Source organism: Ursus americanus, chromosome 9, assembly GCF_024610735.1.
Source record: "Ursus americanus isolate L20-20 chromosome 9, mUrsAme1.1.p, whole genome shotgun sequence".
In the NCBI taxonomy this organism is placed as follows: domain Eukaryota; kingdom Metazoa; phylum Chordata; class Mammalia; order Carnivora; family Ursidae; genus Ursus; species Ursus americanus.
In genome coordinates this window covers 16,217,960-16,240,135 of record NC_142135.1, presented here as the reverse complement: position 1 = coordinate 16,240,135, position 22,176 = coordinate 16,217,960, and the positions used below count along the sequence as shown (strand labels likewise).

The following is a 22,176-nucleotide window of genomic DNA, read 5'->3' as shown; positions in this document are numbered from 1 at the left end:
ACTACTCAATGTCCAGCTGACCCACGAGCCTGGATTTCTTTCTTTCTTTCTTTCTTTCTTAGCCTGACTTTCAAAAGGTGGAATGTATATCCCCCTACAATGATATGCCAGGGCTCGTTTTTTCTACAAAGTGGCCACACTAAATACTATGAACGTTTTTCATTTCTGCCAATTTCAAAGGTGAAAAATGGTTATCTCTGTGTTTAATTTACATTCCTTTCTTTTGACATTCTTAACATTATACATCCCATCCCTTAAAGGTCATTTGCATGAATTTTCTGTGGTCTGCTTATGTCTTTTATTTTTGTTTTGAGTTATTAGTCTCTTCATTGTTTATTGTAACGACACTTTATAATAAGATCTGGGCCTTTGTCAAATGTAACGATTATTTCCCCCCAATTTGTTTTGTCTTTTGTTTCTGTTTGAATGTGTTCTGAACACGTATGTGTGAGTACAGAAAGTATTAGGTTTTTGGGGCGCCTGGGTGGCTCAGTCATTAAGCGTCTGCCTTTGGCTCAGGGCGTGATCCCAGGGTCCTGGGATCGAGCCCCACATCAGGCTCCTCCTCTGGGAGCCTGCTTCTTCCTCTCCCACTCCCCCTGCTTGTATTCCCTCTCTCACTGGTTGTCTCTCTCTCTGTCAAATAAATAAATAAATTCCTTTAAAAAAAAAAGAGAGAGAGTGTTAGGTTTTATGGATATATTGGCTTGCTTAGAGAAACTTCTCTACATTAAGATGATTCAGACTTCTTTTTTTTTTAAGATTTTATTTATTTATTTGAGACAGAGACAGAGATAGTGAGAGACAGCACAAGCAGGGAGGAGAGGGAGAAGCAGGGTCCCCACTGGGCAGGGAGCCCAATGGGGGACTCGATCCCAGGACCCTGGGATCATTGACCTGAGCACTGAAAGAGCCACCTAGGCGCCCCGATGATTCAGACTTCTTATACATTTTCTTCAAGTTTTTTAATGGCTTCTTTTTTATTTATATACTTTTAAATTTTTATTATTTTTTTAAGTAGGCTCTATGCCCAGTGTGGAGCCTCATGCAGGGCTTGAACTCACGGGCCTAAGATCAAGACCAGAACTAAGAACAAGAGTTGGATGCTTGACCGATTGAGCCACCCAGGTGCCCCAGAATGGCTTCATTTTTAAAGGCATACCTCTTTGATCCATTTGGAATTGATTTGCATCAAGTATAGGCTTGCAATGGTTTCAGCTTTAATTTGAGTTATTCCAAAGATCCTAGATAATTATTAATATATCTTTCCTCATCTGGTCCAAGAGTCCATCTTTATTTTACGCTAATTCTTATGCAACATAATATTAAAATTCTCATGGGTTCATTAAATTCTGAATGTATATATTCGCTCTTCTGTTCTTTAACCTTTATCTCTTGAATGCCTTGCATGTGCTAATTTCTAGGACTACAACAATGAATAAGATAGATTCAAATTTTCTCTTCCTAGAATGTAGTCAAGTGTACAAGAAATAAACCATTACAAATTGTTGTACAGCCTGTAAAGAAACCCAGCAGGATGCTATGATTGAGGTGAACGTGTGTGTGTGTGTGTGTGTGTGTGTGTGTGTGTGTGTGTGTGTGTGATTTACTTTAAGCAGTGGTAAAGTTCTTCAAGGAGATAACATTTAAGATGTGAACCAAAGGATGAGAAGGAGCCCATCATTTGAAAAAATAAAGTGTTCCAAATCAGATACTCTGTGCTGAGGCTCAGAAATTGGAAACAACTTCGCTAACTGGAGGAAAAGAAAGATGATCAAAGAAGCCAGAATATATCGTGTGCCAGGTGGGAGGACGGGTGCAGGAGGTGAGCAAGACAAAACTCTCCTCCAGGAATTTGCAGTGGAATGGGGTTTAGGGGATGACAAGAAGACATAAATTAACAACGAATGCTTTGACCGTTCTCTAGGATCTTGGCCTTTAGTATCTAATTTGGGCTCTATAGGTCTCTGCCTTCTCCTAGCCCCAGACTTTTCAGGGCCAAGTTCTCCTGCCCCACATCTGTGCTGGTTTGGAACCACCCTTTGTGCCACTAACCCGTCCTAGAAGGCTTGATCAATGAAGTCTTCCTTCCTTTCTTCCTCTCCCACCCCAGGCTGTTGAAGCTCAAAGTTCAGGAGAAGCAGGGCAATTTGATGTGTTGTATGGAAAGTAGAGATAAGTTCTGTTCAAAGGCTCACAGGAAATGCATACAGAAGAGATATAATTTATGGCTCCAGGGAGGTGAGACAGAAAGCTTAGAAGACAAGTGAGAGGTTAACGCACCTTTTTATTTTTCGAGATCACCACCACCGTAAACACCTCTTGGTAATTTCACTTTGCACGTGGTCGAGTTCGGATCTGGTTGGAACAGAGCTGTTTCTAGTGTGACCTCCTCTCTGCTTCCCCAGCTGGTTGGATCCAGAGGACGCTGGCTACAATAATTCCAAGCAATAGCAGTAGGTGGAAGGAAGGGGAATTCCTGTGACCCCAGGTCATTTCTGGGAGGCTGTCATGGTTGGAGGAGAGGAGAGGAAAGAAGAGGGAGGGAGGGCACAGAATGGTGAGGGGAGGGTTTTTTTGTATCATCTTAACTATTTAGTGATTCTAACTTATTATAGGTGCTGCCTCATATTTTTCTCTACTAGACTGTGCCTGTTTATTTACTTCTCTTGGACTTTGATAGTTCTCAAAGTGGTGATGCCAGCCAGAGCCCTAATCTCCTTCTAACCTTATGAGTCTCAATAGCAGTTCATAGATTGATCTTGCCAAAGAAGAGTCTTCTCCTTCTGTACCACCCACCAAGGTTAAGTTTCTAACACTTCTTAAAAATGTCATTTATACATCTCTTATGGGTTAAATTGTATCCCCCAGAGGACATGGTGAGGTCCTAATCCTCAGTACCTGTAACTTTATTTGGAAATAGAGTTTCAGTGGATGTAACCAAGTTAAGTTGAGATCATTAGAATGGGCCTGAACCCATAACAACTGGTGTATTTCTAAGAAGAGGAAAACAGCATGTGAAGACATAGGCTCACAGGGAGAAGGCCATGTGATGAAGCTAATCAATTTTCAAGGGCAGAGATAGGCTTATTGCTTGACAAATCCCCACAGTGTCTGCGTACAACGGCTACTTAATAGCAGCTGTTATTAAGACAAAAAGACTGACATCTACAGGAAATGATTACAGTTGCTAACAACAACTATATTTCTTTTTTTTTTTTTTAAGATTTTATTTATTTATTTGACAGAAAGGGAGACAGCCAGCGAGAGAGGGAACACAAGCAGGGGGGTGGGAGAGGAAGAAGCAGGCTCCCAGCAGAGCAGGGAGCCCGATGCGGGGCTCGATCCCAGGACCCTGGAATCACGCCCTGAGCCAAAGGCAGACACTTAATGACTGAGCCACCAGGAGCCCCAACAACTATATTTCCATACTCTATACTTTTCCAGTAGTAAAAACCCCGAGAGCAACACATCATCATGCAAGCATAAAAATTAAACTCTCATGGTTCAAAAAGCTTTCTTAACTCAGTGATTGGTTCACTAGTACTTGTATGTTTGCCACATGCAAGATACCATGCTAGGCTCGGAGCATATGAAAAATCTAGGACATAGCTCCTACCTCTGTCCGGTTAGGTGTTTATGCTCCAGTTGGGGAAATGAAACATCCACATAAGAAAGAACACTTTGATTTAATATAACATTTTGTAGCAGAAAAACCATAGCACTGGGAGAGCAAAGACCTGGGTTTTGGGCTGGTCTCTGCTACAACTTAGGAGTGTGCTCATAGTAAAGTCACATTCTCTCCAGTTCTTGGGTTTCTACCATAAAAATGTAAGGGTTGAACTTCATCTCCATGTTTACTTCCAGACCTAAAATACTATGAATAATTTGGATTTAGGAAGACATATTGGGACTCTTTTGGTTACAAGTGACTAACAACCGGACTCATAATCACTTAAGCAAACAAGGAATTTATTGGCTCACATAATTGGAAAAGATAGTTAGCTTCAGGCATAGCAGGATCTAGCCACTCAAAATATATTCCCAGAATAGATGGTCTCTCTCCACTTCTTAGTTCTGCTTTCTCACTTCTCAAAGGGATCCCTCTTCTCAGGGGCAAGATGGCTGCTGGTGATTCCCCATTTTCATCCTTACAATTCCAAGACTAGTGCAAAGAAAATGAGAGCTTTCCTTTCCCCCAAATCCAAATACACATCCTGATCCAAATCTCTGGTGGCAGTTGGGACTCATACTTTCTCTGAACTGACCACCATAGCTGGGGGGACATAGTGAGGACTGGATTTCATGTCACCTCTAGAGTTGAGAGAGGCGTCAACCCCACCAAAACCATGTGGGTGGTCTGAGAGTGGGGGAAGGGGTGGGCACCCAGAGAAAACTAGAATGCTTTTAATAAAAGAAGGGCGAATGGATGGTAGGCTGGCCAAAACAAGACATGTCCACTGCAGAGGGTAAAAGGAGCAGCGCACAGGAAGTAAGAGGAGAGAATGAAAGGGAAAGGGGAGAGAGATCCTGAGGATGGGAAGAGTAGGAGGAAACAGTGGCCCAGAGTATTTTGGACCCACTGAGAGTATGGGAACTGACCTTGGAGCCGTCAAAAGAGGAGCAAAGTGCCCCTCCCTGGAGTTTTGACTTCTGGTCCAGCTTGCTGCACTCCCTTGCGGGCAACAAGCCTGTGGTTGGCCACTGCCACGGTCACATTCAACTGCAGCCCACGCACCCGTGCAGCGACACCTTTCCGCCAGCTCCATCCTGTGGGCTTTGTCCTGGAAACTTTGCTTCGGTGCTGGCTGGTGGACGGGGCTCCACTGTCCGTCCTTCTGTGGAGATGAACCAGTGCTTTTGGTCTACACCACAGGGTTTCAGTGCTTTTGGTCTACACTGCAGGGTTTCAGATCCCAGCATTCATTCATTAACACGGGTGTCATTTGCTACATACGGAGTGTTATAACCCTGTGCCGAGCACCATGGGGCAGAAGAAAGGAAGGTAAAAAATAGGGTGCTTGCCCTCCAAGAACGTAATGTTTCTTTGTAGGGAATAAGATATTAAAAAGAACAGGCAGGAGGAGGAAGAGGTGCTGGGCTCCGCCGAGAAGTCAGGGATGGAGCCGTTTGGGGTTCCGTCCACATGGACAGATGGTAGAGTGTTGAGATGTGTGCAGGCAGAAGGAACGGAACAAGACCATCCAAGAACTCGAAAGGTTCATCAGAGAAAGTGAGAAAACACACAGGAGATACAACAACTGAGTGTGTGGCATCGCTGGATGCAGGTCCGTCCCCCAGGTCAGCCCTCACCCTACAGCTTACACACTCTCACCCCAGAGCAGGGCTTCCCACGGACAGTGACGGCCTCCTCTTCACCTCTGTACATCTGAGTCTTGTGTGGCACTTGTCACGTGGAAGGCACGCCGCTGACTTCACACTTACATCGTGTCTTTGTTGAGTGAGTGGCCAAGAGCAATGGATTCTTTAGAAAGCTGCCTGTCATAGGCCAGATTTTGTGGTGACCGTCTCCAAGGGACATAAACATTTCTTGGGCAGGAATTTAGTTCATGTGAATCTTCCGTAAATAAATCATCTGGCTGGAAAGTGTGTGTGTGTGTGTGTGTGTGTGTGTGTGTGTGTGTACACATGTTTTTCTCACTCTCAGCCAATTCAGGGTAGGAAGATGAACACGGATGTGCATGTGAATGACCCTGCAATTCTTTATTTGTTTCCCATTACCATCCTTTTAAAGGAGATTCATTAGCACATTTTAATGCACTACTTACTTATTTATTGAGTGTCTGCTATGTGCCAGGTGCTCTGCTGGACACTGGGGATTGGTGGTGACAAGTGTGGGCCCTGGTGGAACTTACCTTCTATTGCAGAAACATAAACGAGTACACAAAGACACAAACAACAGAGTGACAGGTTGCTAGGAGTGTGGGGCTGTGACGGGAATAAACGGGGTGATTGGAAGTGAGCAAGTGGGGAGGCCAGTGGTGATGGGGCAGGAAGGGACAGTCTGTGTGAGGAGGGACCTAGACGAAGCATTTGAAGAACTAGGGGAGGCAGTTTAGGGAGAGAAAGGAGGCCCCCAGGTAGAAAGGCTTTAGTCCATTTGAATGGTAGAAAAGATGGCGGCTGGAGGGTGGGGGAGAGTGAGATGCTAGTGGGGAGGGGGTGGAAGCAGATCCAGCTGAGCCTTGTAGGCGTTTTGTGAAGGGGTGGGATTCGGAGGACATTCGTAGAGAAGCATGACATCACTAAAGAATTTGAGATGACAGCATGGCAGGATCTGAGTGAGGGTCTCACAGTTCCCTCTACCTGTGTGGGCTACGACGGACTTAAGGGGATAGAGCAGAAGAGCAGAAACAGGGTATGAGCCTTTCACAGTGGAGCAGGTGAGATAAGCAGGTGGCTTGGATGCAGATGGGGGGTGTAGAGATTTGGAAGTAGAGCCAAGAGGACTTGTTGGCGGGTTGACTTTTGGATGAAGTCAAAGGAGAATCAGGGGTGCCTCTTTCAGATTTGAGGCTCAAACTCTTGGGTGGAGGCAGTGCCAATCACTGCAGCAGCAGAAAGAGATCTGGGAGCAGGGGGGGCAGGACTCTTGGCTTGGATCTTGTTAGTGCGAGATGTTTATTAGCCACGGAGATGTCAAGCCAGCAGCTGGGAACATATGCGTGGTGCCTGGGTGAGAGACTTATGACTTTGGAGTCATAAGCACACACGTAAGTCGTGAGCCAGGTGGAGACTCCTGAGAGTGTGAGGATAGAGAAGGGAAATGCAGAGAAGGAAGGAGAAGAGAAGAGAAGGCCCAGGATCGAGGCTTAGGCGCGCCAACGCTTACCTGCTCGGCAGAGAAAGGGAGGGGAGACATCAAAGGAGACAGAAGGAGCCCGGAATAAGAGCAGAGCAAAGTCAGAAGAACGTGATGTCTAGAAAGGCAAGAGGGTGTTTCAAGAAGGAAGGTAGTTAACTATGCTGAATGCATCTGAGAGAAATAAGAAGCCAACAAAGTGTCTAAAATATCTTTTACTTGTACAAATTAACCTTACAGGTTTTCAGGAATATACATATCACACGAGCAGAAGCAATCTTTTCTCAGATACTTATATTTTTTAATGACTACTTAATAATAAATTCTTCAAAAAATAAATAATAAATTCTTACTAATTAAATTTTTGAAGATTAGTAAATTTCATTTGGTTTGTGTAAAGAGATTTGATTACAGTCAGACTCGGCCTGGTTGGGTTGGGGTAGAGAAGGTGGTTGCTCACAAGGTCACTCCAAGGACACTGATGTCTCCTTGGCCACCTCGCCCGCAAGGCACTCGGTGCTCTCCTGCTTCTCTGTAATAAGCTGATGCCTGGACAGTCCTTTTGTTTTTCTGGGCTTCCATTTTTATAGCTGTGAAGCGAGGGGGTTAGACCAGTACCTTGTAAAGTCCCTTCCATCTTAAGATGACTTTGATTCTGAGATTCCACGTAGGACCGTTTATTTGGTCCTTTTTTACTGAAATGAATTAACATCAATAAAAATTGTTTTGTTGTTGTTCCAAAAATTTGCTAGGTTGTTAGCATTGCCGGTGTTCATGTGCAAAAGAGTATTTTTATTGCCTTTTTTTTCTAAAGATTTTATTTATTTATTTGACAGAGACAGCCAGCGAGAGAGGGAACACAAGCAGGGGCAGTGGGAGAGGAAGAAGCAGGCTCCCAGCAGAGGAGCCTGACGTGGGGCTTGATCCCAGAACGCCAGGATCACGCCCTGAGCTGAAGGCAGATGCTTAACGACTGAGCCACCCAGGCGCCCCAAGAGTATTTTTATTTCTGACTTTTCATTTCATGATTCTGAGAAAAGCCATGTCAGTAGCAAGAGGCAAGATCCGCATTCCCAGACTCCTATCACTTTTACGGCATCTGAAAGCCTGTTCCATGTTAGAAATCAAATTTTACTTTATAAGGGTACACATGACTAAGATACCTAAGATAGGAGTTCTTTGCCTTCCACACCTCCCCCCTGCCCCCCTTTTTGGCTCTATTTTGCTGGCTGACTTCAAGACCTGAACTTTTATAAAGAAGATACACACTGAAAATTATTTGTCCAGAGGCCCTTCGCTCTCTCAAGGACCACAACATGTGTGGGCTCCCTCAGGGGCGTTACAAGCTTTACTTGATGATAAACACATGGCAACAGGTAGACTACTGCAGTTCCATAAAAAATCATTTTCAGCCTGCATTTCAGATCTCCTGAATATTCCTGAACTATCTTTAAATAAAGGCTGTAGAAAATTGCGGTGTAAGTCATGCATAGCAATAATGGATAAATAATTAATAGAACAGGAAACTAATAACTCACCTGCTGACCAATATGCCATAGAAAACGTTGTTGCCAAAGGGTGAAGTGATAAAGGTTATGCATCACTTTTTAATGGATAACTAAGGCTTCCTAACCCTTCCTAAGAGTCAAGACTACTTTTGGAGATAGAATTCTCGAAGTAACAAGAGTGCCAAGCGTTACAAGGAATTTAATTATTAATTAGGCACAGAGACTTATTTTATTTATCATAACTTAGTTTTTAAAATTCCTTTTCATTCTACTCATATTTATCAGCCCCCTGAGAAGAGCAAGTTGAAATTTTGCATTTCACTTCTGGGGTACATATTAAATGGCTAGAAAACATGAAACCTTTTAAGTTATCAGTGAGTGGAGATATCTAGCTGGGTGCTATGTACCCGAAAGATGTTGACTAGCTAGCTGAGAAAACAAGCACACAGACAAAATAATTATGTGCTAAGTAGATGCACAAAATAAACAGTGATAAGAATCGAAAAAGACACTCCCCACCCCACCCCCCCGCTAGCAAATATAAAAATCCCATATGGATTTTTTCTAATCTTTTTCTATGTAATAATATTCTTCTGTCCTAATTCAGTGTCATCTGGGAAATTCTAGGGGCTGGAGGGAGCCCTGCTGGGGCAAGTATTTAAAAGTAATTACTACAGGGGCGCCTGGGTGGCACAGTGGTTAAGCGTCTGCCTTCGGCTCAGGGTGTGATCCCGGCGTTCTGGGATCGAGCCCCACATCAGGCTCCTCCGCTGGGAGCCTGCTTCTTCCTCTCCCACTCCCTCTGCTTGTGTTCCCTCTCTCACTGGCTATCTCTATCTCTGTCAAATAAATAAATAAAAAATCTTAAAAAAAATAAATAAAAGTAATTACTACAGTAAAGACTATTAAAAAGAACATTTTTGTCTGAAAGGATACACAAAAACCTTCTTGTAGAAAAATCAACTGCATTGTTTAGGCATGTGGATATCACTCACCGTTGACAAGAGTGAAATCCCAGGTGCCTAATTATAGATATCGTACACACTGCAGATTTTTTTAATTTGGTAGAATTTTGTCTACAGCAAGTAGCCAAGGTGAGACTGTACCGTGGTACCTGAAGAGAGTCTAGGCCCTGAGGGGCCCGTGGGGACTGCAATGGAGAGGAAGGCCGGAAGTCAGCACACCTTGGGTGGGAAAGTGTGCTGATTAATTTGATGTGTCGGCTGGACCGGGCTAACGAGGTGCCCAGATGGCTAGCAAAATGTGATTTCTGGGTGTGTCTGGGAGGGTGTTTCTGGAAGAGATGAGCATCTGAGTCAGTAGACTTGAGAAAAGATCCGCCATCATTGACGTGAGGGGGCATCAGCCAATCTGTTGCGTGTAGACTAGGAAGGGAAAAGGAAGGGCCAATTTCTGCTCTCTCTTCCTGAGCTGGGATGTCCATCTTCTCCTGCCCTTGGACAGGGGTGCTCCCATTTCTCAGACCTTCGGATTTGGACTGAATTACAGTCCTGGCTTTCTTGAGTCTCTAGCTTCCTGAGGGCAGATTGTGGGACATCTTGGCCTCCACAACTGCGTGAGCCAATTAATACACTAACTAACTAACTAACTAACTAACTAACTAACTAACTAACTAACCCTAGTAGTCAGTGATAGGTATATCTTCTATGAGTTCTGTTTTCTTGGAGAACTCTAAGATGTGAAGTTTTTGCCAATGCTACAGTACTGAGTTGAATCATGGTTTTGGTATTTAAAGGTATTACCAGCCACCCCCATGTCTCATTCCACTGGACGGCACTAGATGTTTTATAAATGTCCGCTGGACCAAAGCAAACTCACCTCCGTCCCTACTGTGTGCTGAGCACTGTGCAAATGCTGACGATAAAGGTGATGAAGAGGTTACTGGTGTCGCTGAGCGCACCACTGTGGAAGAGACACGTAAGCATTACTTTATACAGTGAGGAAAGTGCTACATGAAGGCTGTCCTCCTGGGAGGCCGGTGTGCACCTGGACACTAAATCTTTTTCTTTTTGAGGGGTGATACAGAGTTTATGGAGTTCGATTTTTCTCTTTACAACAGAGATCGCATCTACATACTATTTTGTTAGTCTACATGGGTACCTTAAACCGAAAAGTCGAAACCTAAAAGGGTTTAGACTTACTATGAATGGGCTCAGTCGTACAGAAACACATTCACACCCTCATACTAATTGTCTTAAAACAGTAGTGCATTTATGATATTCTTTCTATAGAGCCAACTTTGACTAATAACCACCAGTTTCAAAGATCGGTCTGATTTTGAAGGTGAACCAAGATACACGCCGTATGATTCTAAAATCTATTTTAGCCTTTTTGTACAGTTGGTATCTTAGGGGACTACAGTGTATGTTTTTTAAAAGGACACTGGCGAGGGGCACCATCTGGTGTTAACTTTAACCACAGCTGATTTCCTCCTTCTCCCCGCAGAAACCTTTGGCTGAGAGTTCTCCAGCATGAAGACTGAAAGGACCCACTGATACTCTGGCACCATGGAGGTAACAGAAGCAGGCCCCAGCCCTCCTTGGTTCTCCCACACTATGCCACCTGCAAATGGTTCCAAAACTAGAACACATACCGCCATACTTAAAAACTTAGGGGACATGGCGAGTCAGCTAGAATAGGCAAAAAGAAAGTCGTAGGTGGGTGGGGAAGCGGGTGGGCCCGTGAAAAGCCCCCTGCTCTGTCCGACACCTGTGTACGTGTGCTTTAACTAAATGAACTCAGGAGGCCACCAACAGCAGTAGACCTGCTCAAATCAGAACCTTTCAAATCAGAACAAGACTAAAAAGCTCAGGCTTGCATTTTCGACTACGCGGAGGCTCTGCCGGTGCTGAGGAGCTCCTGAGCAGGACCTCGACTCCTGCACAATGGGATGCGTGCACGTAGCTCGGCCAGCAGCTGGACAGCTGCCACTGCCAGCACTGCCCAAGTAAGACACACCAGGATTTCTCGTAGCTTCTTTACGACTAGAGCCTGTATCCCTCGGCACAGAGGTTGGAGGGGTGGGCCGGCCTGCCATGTAAGCTGCTGGCGGTCCCTCTGCACAGCTACGAGGGACACTCTGGTTTTTGGTTTCTTTGAACCGGTCTGAGTAGCTGTGAGCTCCATGGCACTGCAGCTGTCTCTGTACATAACCACCCGCCTGGGTCGCAACATCCGTGTTGGTCCCCGTGTAGGTCTCACACACTTTCTGAATGCCGCCATCACCCTCATGTTCCACCTTTGCTCTGTAAACGTATCCCCAACCCATGACAACAACTTCTGTGACAAAACCCAAGAGCAGGCTGATGACAAACATGGCAAGTCCGCAGCGGCTGTCTGGGATTGCGGCACGGCAGCCAAGTAGCCCAATAAGGAAAAGCAGGGCTCCTACAGGATGATCGCGATAGCAGGGATGAGGGTGTACCCATCTTCAAAGAGGGGGTCGTGGTCATCATGAATGAGAAAGACATGGGCTCCCACGTGGCATAACATGCCGGCTGCCCCCCAGAAGATGAGGTGGGGAAACACCAGCATGGACCTGGAGGGGGTGTTGCCACACTGGCCCATGATGCCGGCAGCCCGCTGGGAACCGCACAGCCTGCAGGGCGCTCACTGCAGCAGCCCCCCAGTCCCCCCCCTCGGGGAGCCCTTGGGCAGCCCCAGCCCTGGCGAGCACCAACACTCCTGGTTTGGGGGAGTCACTGGCTCAGGGCTCTGATTTTGGCCAATGGGAGGCTGAAGACAGACAGGAGCCAACAGATTCCTCACTCCTTTGCTCCCCCCGACCCCCGTAATGGTTTCAAGGTGCAGTAGCTTCATACTGGCTCTTGAGAGGCATCGCATAGGACTACGCAACTCACTGCATTCCTGAGAAGCTGTAGGCTGTTCAGGAACATGGTACTTTAGATTTGCTTTCTGGCCTTTCCTACCTTACTTTGTTTCCCCTTAACTCTTAGTGTCCTGGGATTGTACCCCCAGTAGAGGGCTAGCTTGTGCTTTATCCATCTGTTTGCTAGAGAACTGGGGTGAACACATTGTCTTTGAAAGGTCTGGAATATTACCCCTTGGTGCTCTGGGTGACCTAATCTAAGATGAATGAGTAAGGGAAGAAGGAAAGGGAGAGGAAACCAGGAGAGGCCTCCAGAAGGAAGTGACCTTTGCACCGAGCTTAGAAGGAAAAGTAGGGTACCATCAGGGAAAGTGGGGTTCATAAAGGAAGATAAAACAACATGAGCAAAAGTACAGAGACATGGAATGGTGTTATAGTCAGGGACTGAAGTTTCTCCTTGGAAGGCTACTAAGAAATCTAGAAGTTTTGAAGCCTTGCACATGAAAAAATGTTCAAAATCATTAGCCATCAGGGAAATTCAAATCAAAACCACACTGAGATACCACCTTCACCAGTTAGAATGGTAAAAATTGACAAGGCAGGAAACAACAAATGTTGGAGAGGATGTGGAGAAAGGGGATCCCTCCTACATTGTTGGTGGGAATGCAAGTTGGTACAGCCACTCTGGAAAACAGTGTGGAGGTACCTAAAAAAGTTAAAAATTGTGCTACCTTATGATCCAGCAATTGCTCTACTGGGTATTTACCCCAAAGATACAGACGTAGTGAAGAGAAGGGCCCTATGCACCCCAATGTTCATAGCAGCAATGTCCACAATAGCTAAATCATGGAAGGAGCCGAGATGCCCTTCAACAGATGACTGGATTAAGAAGATATGGTCCATATATACAATGGAATATTACTCAGCTATCAAAAAGAACGATTTCTCAACATTTGCTACAACATGGACGGGACTGGAGGAGATAACGCTAAGCAAAATAAGTCAAACAGAGAAAGACAATTATCATATGGTTTCACTCATTTATGGAACATAAGAAGTAGGAAGATCAGTAGGAGAAGGAAGGGAAGAAGAAAGGGGGGGTAAACAGAAGGAGGAATGAACCATGAGAGACTATGGACTCTGGGAAACAAACTGAGGGCCTAAGAGGGGGGTGGGTGGGGGATTGGGATAGACCGGTGATGGGTATTAAGGAGGACACGTATTGCATGGTGCACTGGGTGTTATACGCAAGTAATGAATCATGGAACTTTACATCAAAAACTGGGGATGTACTGTACTGTGACTAACATAATATAATAAAAAATATTATTATTAAAAATAAAGAATTATACCAACTTAAAAAAAATGAAGTCTTGCTAATATTGGTTACTTATTATTATTACTACTACTTAGTGATGCTTAAAAGTAATCATTTTAAGGAATAATGTTATTAAGTGATATGCACCTAATAATACTATTATAAATACTTAATAATACCTTTTATATTAATAATTATTAATACTTAATAATAGAATTATTAAATATAATAGTATCATTAAGTAATAATACTATTAAGAATGATATTATTATTTAATCTTATTAGCTACTTGAAGTCTTACTAATGTTGTAGGGGTAGAGAGAAGGTACCTTCACTTCTCCCCCAATAAACCTTGCACTGATGAGCCAGTAAGAGGTGAGAGTGTTAGGAAGCCCTGGACTTGGCAGAGGGCGGCCTGACAACTGAAGCCGACTCACAGGCCTGTGCCCGTCAGTGTTGCCCCGCACCAGGGGTTTTCATTTACTGTGAATGGGTTGCCCATCAGATTCACACAAAACTCTGAATTCCCTTGAAAAATCAGACCAGGTAGCACGGGGCTTGCCTCCCTACGTGGGTCTGAGCAGCAGGTGCCCGTGTTAGGTGAGGTATGGGTGTTCGGGCTAGCACAGTGCCCACCACCTCGACCGGGTTCCTGTTTCTCTAGCGTCTGAGTGTGCAATTCGGGGCATTCCTGTGATACCGGGTCATCTCGAACCAGTGAGAACACTTTTTGTCACCTTCACCTGCTAGGGCTGGATGCGCCCATAGCCCTGGGAGCTTATCTTGTGCGGACTGAGACCACGGACACCGTGCCTGCAGCTTCTGGTCACCAGCTGTTGATCCAGACCCAGGCACGAGCAAGTCTGACTGCGGAAGCTGAAGGCACATGCTCACGCCTTAACCGCAAAGGCAGCTGGGAAGGAGAATATTTGGCATTTATAGCTTCTCTGATGGGAGGTGGGCTCTGCCTCCTAGTAAGATCCATAAGACGTTTAGACATTCAGCAGCCAAATGAATGAGACCAGTCTACAAGAAAGGGGTTGGCCCTCTAATGGTGGCATGTCTACCAGGGGAGCACACGAGATGATCTTATGTGGAACACACATGAAAAACTTTGTTTTGATAGCATTGCATTATTTTATGTGTATCAGGACAATACAACGAAGACATGAAACCTGTGAATGACACAAAAAGTTTATTGTGTGAAGCATGACAATTTAGAAAAAGATCTCAAGAAAGTAGTAGTTTCAATGATACTTGGAAATAATAGTTATTGTTTAAATGACTGAACTTTTGGAAATTGGTCTAGATAAATGCAAGTTCTAAATTTCTCTTTGTTCCAAGTGTTAATAATAATAATAATAATAATAATAATAATAATACAAAAATACATTTATTTAGGGGTGCCTGGGTGGCTCAGTCAGTTAAGCGGCTGCCTTCAGCTCAGGTCATGATCCCAGGGGTCCTGGGATCGAGCCCTGTGCCCGGCTCTCTGCTCAGCGGGGAGTCTGCTTCTCCCTCTTCCTCTGCCTGCCGCTCCCCCCTGCTCATGCTCTCTCTCTGTCAAATAAATAAAGAAGATCTTAAAAAAATACATTTATTTAGTGCTGTGGGCCAGACCCTAGTCTAGCACTTCATATTTGTTTGTTTCCTTAAACATTACATCAGCTTTAGGAGGTAGGTACTATTATTTTCCCCAGTTTTACAGATGGGGAACTTAAGGCACAAAGTAGTTAAACAACCAGAGGTCACTCAGTAAATAGTCAAATGAGATTTGAATACTCTCTCCCTGACAACTGTATCATTAGGGTGAACGTGGATTCCTATACAATGATTGCACTGAAAATCTTCACAACCGTGGGATTTACAATCTGAAATTTGGGGGTGAATGCTTTTAGAGTACTTGCTTTTGTGCCAAGTGTTTGTCGTCTAGGGGACATTTCTCAACTTTGGCATTATTGACATCTTGGGCCACATAATTCTGTGTGTGTGTGCGTGTGTGTGCGTGTGTGTGTGTGTGCGTGTGTGTGTGGGGGGGGGGGCTGCTCTATGCATGTTAGGACAACATTCCTGGCCTCTACCCACTAGATCCCAGGAGCATCTTCTCCAGTCATGACAACCAAAAATGTCTCCAGAAATTGCCAGATGTCCCCGGAGGACAAAGTTGCCCCTAGTTGAGAACTTCTGGTCTAGAGAATTCTGAAGTCTCTCAGTGAGGAGCCCAGAAATCATTACCAGCAGGAGGCAATGAGATGACTAAGCAGCTCTGGTATGTTCTCCTGCACGTCCCTGCACAGTATCATGTCCTGCTTTGTTAATAGGTGTGTCTAATTTCTCATATCGGAAACAAATACACGGTACCAGCTTGTACCAGCTATCGTTTTTAATGCCACGTGTGATAAACCTTTGTGTTTTACTCACAAAATGAACAACCAGCTTCTTATTTTTCTAGAATCCAGGGGCTGTAAACTTGGCAGAAAGTACAAGTGATCTCAATCTCTTTAAACATTTCTTTCCTTGACTTGGTGTTTGGAATTCTATGAGGGGGGTTTTCTCTGAAAAGAGGACAGATTATAAACTAGGTCCCTTTGTTTATTCATACTTTATTGATTTACTTTCTGGGTATTTTTTGTGTAATTTTTTGTGCATTAGTATTTTAAATATGAAGATCGATTTTATGATCATGATATAGTAATATATCATAAAACATTGAAGAGCTGAGGAAGGACAACTCTTCTCTCAAATGGGGCTTTCTGGTCATTAACTCACTGACATCAAGTTTTAGCAAGAGCATCACTCGATCCTTTTTATTTTAATGTGTTCTGGCCTCCATGGTATCTTCCATATCATCCCTTGCCGGCCAAAACACCTCCCCTCCAATCCCTTAGGATCTGTTTAGGCAAAAACACTACCTCCTCTGTGATGCCTCCAGAATCCTTAATCAAAAGAGCCACTTCCTTCCACTAGACACTTTATCATCTTATGCTCATCATTGTGTTCTCCTTTATGTTCCATCAAATTAAGTACCTGGATTCGCAACCCTACACGATGGCAAATCATTTAAGGGAAAGCATCATGCTTTATTCACCTCTATCCCCAAATACTTAGCATAGTTCTTTGCACATAGAAAGCACTTAGGATATTTTTCTTGAAAGAATGTATCCTTGTGTTAAATTAATATTTCTCTAGAATTGAAAATCAATATTTGGCAGCAAGACAAAATCAATTGCTAACTCTATTTCTGTTGTTGGGCTGCAAGAATCAGGAGGGTGGATAAGATCTGGGTGTGGAGTCTTCCCATCTCCTTCCTTTATTTACAGAGTGAGAGATTTTCCTCTGGGATTTTCTTCAGTCCCAATTGTTAGCTGCTCTGCGTTTCTTTCACATTTGGGAACTAATTGCAATCTTTCACGTTAATTTCATCGATGGGATTCATGAAGCCATCTTGCCCCTTCTCCTCTTTTAGCCTGGATCAGCGTTGTCTGCCTAAAAGAATCCCACAGAAACTTAATCCTCCAAAGGATTCTCTTCGTTCCCTTAAGTATCCAGGCCCTTGGTAAGTCACAGTTTGAGTCTTCTTAGTTATTCCACTTTCTCAGTGACCCATGGAAGCCTGCCATGCTTCCCCTCATGATAGGCTCTGTCATTGTTTGTTACCCAGGGATCTCAACGTGTGGATATTGACATTGTCCTGGAAGGCAGATCGTGAGGGACGATCCCTCCAGCTTCATCTTGCTCCTTCTTATGTTCCATGTGCAGAAAATAAATCGTGGCTCAGATTAAAGCTGGAAGTTGTTTGGGAGTTGAAAACCTTCATACGTGACTATATAGAGAAAGAAAATGTGGCTATTTGGTTTTCGAAGTTAGACTTAATCGTCCTCATACCCTCACCCCCACTGGGTAGCGTTGAGGGTGGAGAGTGGGGCTTTAAATCTAATAAAGATGCTCTTTAGGCAGCCTCTTCCTGATAAATACAGCCATTCCACTGGGGGAATGGTTTCTATTCAGCAAATACTTAACCTTGAAGATTTCATCTTCCCCTCTGTTTCCCGTCAAGTTACGCCAGCGGTAACTAAAATAATTCAGAAAACCTTTCTCAACCAAGCCTGACTTTCAAGACTACTATCTTGCTCAGACTCAAAAATCCTATTTTTTATTTTCAGTGGTGACCCTTGAGTTTCTCTTCGCCTTTCTTTGTAATAATCCTTATCTTCTCAAAGGCAAGTGGATGATGTTGGCTTTTTAATTAATTTGTTCCTGGCTTTTACTTTCCTGGCTTTTCCCTACCTTTTACCAGGTACATGGTTCAGTTGGCTTCCTATTTAAAAGAAAAAAAGAAAGAAAGAAAAAGAAAAAAAATCACTATGCATTAAGGCTATACGAAGTCTAAGAAGACATGTCACTAACCGTATTTAACTCTATCTTCACAAATTCTAAAAGAAAGAGAATTCCACATTTCTGGAAAGTGAGAGAACAAATGTTTACAAAGACCAGAGCCAAGAAATAGCTGATTTACATTGTTCTGAGATCAGTTGTAGTTTTAGCCAAGAAAGTATCCTCTCTCTCACTCAAATGTCATTAATAGAGATCACGAAGCAATCCCACTCTATGTGAATTTAATCCATGATCACGGTTTACACTAGTACATAAACCCTTATTTCTTGTTAGACAGTCAAGAGATCACGTATTGCTAAACGTGTAAAGTTCGGATGACATAACGTAGGAGGAAACAGAAATATTTCACTTTAGCCAAGTTCTAAGCCACTGTGACAATATACCCAAAGAAGCTAAAAAGGTCTGCGATGGACCAATGACCTATGTGTAACACAAACTCAGATGATTTCCACTAGTCCAATAGTGTGTAATTCTTTATTTTTCTCAGGGCTCTCCCAACAGTTATCAAGGGGTAGAGAAATGATTTCCTTGTTCCACATGAATGTGGAATAGATGTTTGCATATTTCTTTACAAAAAAGCCTGGGGCAGGGTGCCTGGGTGGCTCAGTTGGTTAAGAGGCTAACTCTTGTTCCGGCTCAGGTCATGATCTCTGGGTCCTGAGATCAAGCCCCATGTCAGGCTCCCTGCTCATTTGAGGAGTCTGCTTAAGATTCTCTCTCTCCCTCTGCCCCTCCCCCACTTGTGTGCGCGCGCGCGCTCTCTCTCTCTCTCTCTCAGATACATAAATAAATCTTTAAAAAAAAAAAGCCTGCAGCAGACTGGGGGAATTATTTTGCATACGCAAATATTTATTTTAGTTGGCCATGGAATAATTATGTTGTAGAGTTAGAATGGACATTGGAAGTCATCTTTGTTCAATCTTCCTCACGCCTGAAGAGGTGTGATAAGTGGTTATCAGCCCTTGCTGCGCATGGAATAACCCGGGATCCTACTGAGGACTGCTGATACAATTGATCCGGTGTGAAGCCTAGGCATGGGTAATTTTAAAACCTTCTCAGGTCATTCTCATGCTCCTAAGACAACCCTCTTCCCTCTGTTGTTTTTTTTTTAAGATTTTATTTATTTATTTGACAGAGAAAGATGGGGTGAGAGCACAAGCAAGGGGCGCGGAAGAGGGAGAGGGAGAAGCAGACTCCCAGCTGAGCAGGGAGCCCGATGTGGGACTTGATCCCAGGACCCTGGGTCATGACCTGAGCTGAAGGCAGACGCTTAAATGACTGAACCACCTAGGTGCCCTTCTCTTCTCTCTGTTAAAAAAAAAAAATCTGGCACTGAAATCTTTTCTTCTGTATCTAATCCACATACTTAAATGAACTTATCTGATGAAGTAATGGGGACAAAACAATGAGAGGAGTTCTCCAGATGCCTCCTCAACTTAGGCTTTCATAAGCTTCTCCCTTTGACTTCTTTATTTTCAGCTAGTCCACCCTCTTTTAGAAAATAGAATTGAATAGTAATCATGGAATTCACAAATCCCCTTCACTCAAAATGTGATTTTACTCCTCATCATGGATGCTGTGAAAATACTTTCAATTAAGGATAAACCATGCTTTGTAGCTGATGGACTTAGGCTGTTTACCTGGCCTGCCAAGAACCAGACAACTTTAGGCTCAGTGGTGACTTAAGATTGTGCAAACCTCAGGTGGATGGCTATCCCACAGTCCTAAGTGCATCACCTTCCAAGGAAGAACTGACAGCATTTGGTGCTATCAGATATAGGAGACAAAGCCCCAATAAATAAAGAATTTCAAGGACTTTAAGGCCTGAGAGATTGGTTTGGATAACGAAGGGGCACCTGCACCCCGATGTTTGTAGCAGCAACGTCCATGATAGGCAAAATATGGAAAGGGCCCAGAAGTCCATTGACAAACGAATGGATAAAGAAGATGTGGTACATATATCATTATATATATTCCATTATAATATTCCATCGTATATATAATTAATATTCCATATTAACATTCCATTATAATATTTCTATATATAATGGAATATTACTCAGCCATCAAAAAGAATGAAATCTTGTCATTTGCAATGATGTGGATGGAACTAGAGGGTATTATGCTAAACAAAATAAGTCAATAAGAGAGAGACAAATACCATATGATTTCACTCATGTGGAATTTAAGAAATAAAACAGAGAACAAAGGGGAAGGGAAGAAAAATAAAGTAAGATAAAAACAGAGAAGGAAGCAAACCATAAGAGATGCTGAACTCTAGGAAACAAACTGAGGGTTGCTAGAGGAGAGGTGGGGGGAGGATGGGGTAACTGGGTGATGGGCATTAAGGAGGGCATGTGATGTAAAGAGCATTGGGTGTGATATACAACTGATGAATCGTTATATTTTACCTCTGAAACTAATAATACACTGTATGTTAACCAAGTTGAATTTAAATAAAAAAAATTTAAAAAGTCAATAGAAATGAGGAAGTGAAGAATTTGCGGGTTTTAGGTATAGAAATGTTGTGTGAGATCAGCCCCTAGTGGGCACTTACAACCATCACAATGGCTCAGCATTTCAGTTGTGTGGCTTGATACCGCAATGTTCATTTCCACACCAGAAATGTTCTAAACACAATCTGACTTCAGATGGCATAAATACATTATTTTCGACATTAGAGATGAATATTATAATATCAATCTTTCACAGGCTTTATGGAGCGGATCCCTCTGCTTCTCTCTACAACAGACTTGTTGCCTTCCATCATTTGCAGAAGAAAATCCTAGAAACTCCCTAACATAGAGAAAAATGGTCCCACATTTTTCTTGCCCCTTCCTGCTTCTCCATCCTTCCCTCCTGATTCTTTAGTGTTCCAGTCACAGTGTCTGGATGAGAAGTTTTCCAGGTAGATAAGTAGGGAAAAGCATTCAAGGGAGGGCGTATTCTATCTGGCATATTTAGGGAATTGCAAATGTCTTAATATTTCTGAAGTGTATAATGCAAGAAAGGAGGGACAGCTGGGTCTTTCAGTCTTTTTCTTTTCTTTTCTTTTCTTAACTTTCACCATAGAAGAATTACAGAAATATTTCTCCAGTCCAAAATCAATGACGTGCAAGAGGGATGGTTTTCACAACAGACAGTCTCTGTAACAGAGGTGGTAGGGAGGAGTGAAGAATGTGGCCTGTGGGAGAGCCCACATTCTTTCTAATTCTCTCTAAGCCAGAGTACCTGTCCTCCATTTCACCGACTGGTGGGGGAAAGGGGGTCTAATATTGTGAGATTTTTCACATTTTTATTTTTAAATAGGTAACAGACCTGGGTTTATTTCAAAATAAGTGTTATATTTCTGAACTTTTGCTTTCTTTTTTTCTTCTTGAAGATTTTATTTATTTATTTGACAGAGAGAGAGAGAGAGGCGGAGAGCGAGCACAAGCAGGGGGAGTGGGAGAGACAGAAGTAGACTGCTCGCTGAGCAGGGAGCCGGATGCAGAGCTCGATCCCAGGACCCTGAGATCATGACCTGAGCCAAAGGCAGATGCTTAACCGACTGAACCACACAGGCGCCCCCAAACTCTTGCTTTCTTTAAGTATTTTTCCACTAATTCCAAGAGATCAAATTCTCAGTAGACATAAATAAGGTTTATATCATTTAAAAAATATTGATTACATGTGCTATGGTATAATTTAATTTTTTATAATTAAAGAAAATATGGGGGTATATATTTAGCATTACTTGTCATACCCATGAGGAGTTCCCAATAATATGCAAATGAAGAAATCTGGACATTTTAAAAGACTTTAAGAACAGATAATATTTCTTTCTTTCTCTCTCTCGCTCTTTTTTTTTTTTTTGCTTGTTTCTAACAATGGATGTGGGCTATAAAAACAGACAAGAAATTTAATGCAATTATAATTAGATTAAGTGTTTTCTTTCTGTTTTTAAATAAAGATTTTATTTATTTATTTGAGAGAGGGAGAGAGAGAGAGAGGGAAAGCACAAAGGGAGAGTGAGAGGGAGAAGCAAACTCCCTACTGAGCAGAGAGCCTGATGCGGGTCTCGATCCCAGGACTGTGAGATCACAACCTGAGCTGAAGGAAGACACTCAACCGACTGAGCCACCCAGGCGCCCCTAGATTATGTTTTTTCTATGGAAGTATAATTGACATACAAAAACTTATTAGTTTCAGGAGTGCATCATAGTGACTCAATATTTGTATACATTACAAAATGATCCCCACCATAAGTCTAGTTACCATTTTCACAATACAAAGTTATTAC

The 22,176-nt window shown here is 43.2% G+C and overlaps 1 pseudogene; it reads right to left on the bottom strand.

Annotated features, from left to right (window-relative positions):
- Positions 1–11,178: 11,178 nt before the first annotated feature.
- LOC123797660 (tetraspanin-3 pseudogene) lies at positions 11,179–11,919 on the bottom strand (annotated as a pseudogene).
- Positions 11,920–22,176: the final 10,257 nt, after the last annotated feature.